The sequence below is a fragment of the Solanum tuberosum genome, unplaced genomic scaffold (assembly GCF_000226075.1).
Source record: "Solanum tuberosum cultivar DM 1-3 516 R44 unplaced genomic scaffold, SolTub_3.0 scf00259, whole genome shotgun sequence".
In the NCBI taxonomy this organism is placed as follows: Eukaryota; Viridiplantae; Streptophyta; class Magnoliopsida; order Solanales; family Solanaceae; genus Solanum; species Solanum tuberosum.
The window spans coordinates 489076-492146 of record NW_006239180.1 but is presented as its reverse complement, the minus strand read 5'-3'; positions in this window follow the sequence as shown (position 1 = coordinate 492146).

Below are 3071 nucleotides of genomic sequence, written 5' to 3'. Positions count from 1 at the left end.
TATTTACCTTGGCTTTACTCAACTCCTGAACAACGTAACTCAATATAAAGCAATAAAACATATGCAATATATAGAAAACTTGTAAAAACAGTGGAAAACAACTTAGTTCGTTAAAGAAAATGCAATAACCAATTCAACTTTACTCATATAATAAAGTTAATATAATTTCTGTGGGAGTTTCTCTAACCGACAACCACAACTATGAGCCTAAGTGGTGATACAACGTCTTGCCCACGCTGGCAGAACTGTCCTATACTTTGCCGTCATATAGAACTTCTTAACTAACTAGATCTACTAGTCTATGCTAAAAAGCATCTTAAGGAGTCATCTAAAAAGTATGATCCTTTACTACCCATGATGGCTACTTGGTTTATGGAAACTTGAGTTAATATGAACTCGCATCCCCGTATTGGTGCTCAATACTACTCCAAAAATATACTTAGCTGATATGATTTAAAATCAAAACTACTTTCTTTGGTTTGAGATAATTACTCAAAACTTTAGCTTAAAAGCTCTCTTGGAAATCGGTGTTCCCTTTCTTGTTCAAATATGAAATCATTTTAAACTCTTGGGGAATACTTAGTTCCCTTATATCTTTTTGATAAATGAACTCAACACTTTACTGTTTGCTTAACTTGAAACTTAAGTCTTAAAAACAAAGTTAAAACGTTTGTGAAAGACTTTTGAAAACTTTATGAACTTCTCTTGACTTGCTTCTTAACTTCTAGGCTTGACTCTTAACTTTCATTGCATTGAATTATGGATTCAAGGTTCATGATCTCATGTTTATGGATGATTTTCATGATGTTTAGATGTACCTAAGAGTGTTGGAATCAACTAGAAAACATAGGTACATTGCTAAGGAACTAGTACGAAAAGTTGGGGGGTGAATGGGGTGATCTGGTGTCCTTGGCGCTCTGAGAGGCGCGGGGCGCCAGAGCATAAACTTCATAGCTGAAGTTGTGGTGCTCTAGCTTGCACGTCGCCCCAGAGCCCTAACTTCAGACTCTGAAGTGGGGTGCTCTGAGAGGCGCGACTCCCAATCCCCTGCCCAGAAAATCTCTGATTTTTCTCCTTTGTTTTTCATCGATAAACCCTCTAAACTCTAATGGTTCTTTCCCCAAACGTTTAGATTCGACTACACTCTCAGAATACATCAGATTCTACTCGAAATCACACCTAAAAATGTGAATCAAACTCAAGAAACTTCAACAACACAACCCACAAGTATTCAAACGAATTTCATCAAGAACTCTAAGGATTTACTTTCAAATCTAATAAACTTCGCTGAACTGAATCATGATTGGTGCGTGGGTGAACTAACCCATCGCTATGTGATCTCACATATCTCGTATGGATCACCCCTTGACGAAATCCACAAGCTAAACTCGAACGTTCTTGACGATTCTTGATTTCCCTTCTCCTTTCTTCTCTTTTCTCTTTTCTCCAAGCCCTAGCGTGAACTTCAACTTTTCTAAACTGACTAAAATCTGACTTTAATCCAATTAAATTCCTAAAAACGAATTAAAACAATTGGGTAAGGAAAACACTAAAATACCCTTCCAAAATCCGGATTGGACTTTCCTTATTCGTAAAACCCAACTTCCAAAGGGAATATCTCACTCATACGAACTCGGAATCGCACAAACTCGGAGGCGTTGGAAATATTATTCCAAGAACATTCCTACCATATCTGTAAGTACACCTAAATCATCCTGAGCTAGGATTTATGTCCGTTTGACTCAACTTATTCTAACTTAACAAAATTTCCAGATTTTCATTCTTTCCAAAAATGACTATTTCCAATTATGAACTCCTTCCTAGTTATTTCAATTTTTGAGATGTTACAACGTTATTATGATATTTGATTTTTATCTATTCAGTTGGTATTTAGGCTTAGCAATGTGAGGGCTTCGAAGTGGCGGCTCAAATAGGGGAGTCTCTAATAGCAATCTCTAGTCCCAAACTACATACCCCCATAGGATTGTGTTAAATGACCTAGCTTGTTGATCCACTTTAGCAAAAGATGATGTGTACGGATACTACCTGTTCAATTAGAATCCCCATTCTTTCGGTATGAGGGATATACCAGATTCCATGACATAGCCTCATGGTCTTATTGTCGGTTAAAGCTAATATCCTACAAAGTGAATATGTTTCTTCAAAATCCATCATATGTCTTTTATTTTAAATGAGTTCACCACATATTTTGAAATATATGTTGTTGCTTCATTAAGCCTTTAAAGGCTCTAATATTGGTCATATCTCACATGTTTAAGTTCTTCATACTATCATGTCTATTTATACATATTTCCCCCAAAATTAGTACATTCCATGAACTAATGCATACTTGTGCTGACATTATTTCATTAATGTAGGGTCTGGCGCTCCTACCCTCGCACTCATGGTTAGTTGATCATTCTATCACATTCAAGAGTTTGTGAGTCATTAGGTTTAGAGGATCAAGACACTTTTACTTGATTTAGGTCTTGCTAGTTTTTTGATGATGTATGTTGTGTAGGGTTACGTCCCAACCACTCTTTTTGATGTTTAGATGGCTTGTTAAGACTATGTTAGACTTTCTCTTTGTTAAACTCTTTTATGATATAAGATTGTTTTTTTGAAATTTTTATTTCGATTATCTTGAATGATGTATGCTAAGTGGCTTGTGTAGGCCTTTTGGAGTTCTATACACCATGTTACATTTAGGATATACTTTGGGTCATGACAGTTGATGGGGAAAAATTTGGCGTGTTGAATTGATTTTGGATTTATAGTACTTATTTCTATCTATATTGTGAATAATTGCCTTTACTTTCTCTTTGCTTTTTTTCTATGGGTTCTTGTGATATTAATAAAATTTTGGGGGTTGTAAGCCATATGAGAATTGCCTATGGCTTTATCGTGAGGAAGAATGGGTTAAGATGATCATTGATGAGAAATTAGGTCTATGCAACCAAGCCAAGCCAATAACATTCCAAGATGCCAGAATAACTCACTTGTGGGGCAATGATTATGAAAGTTGATGCTCAAATGACCTAGTGAGCTTCTTACTCTGGCCCAATGATCTA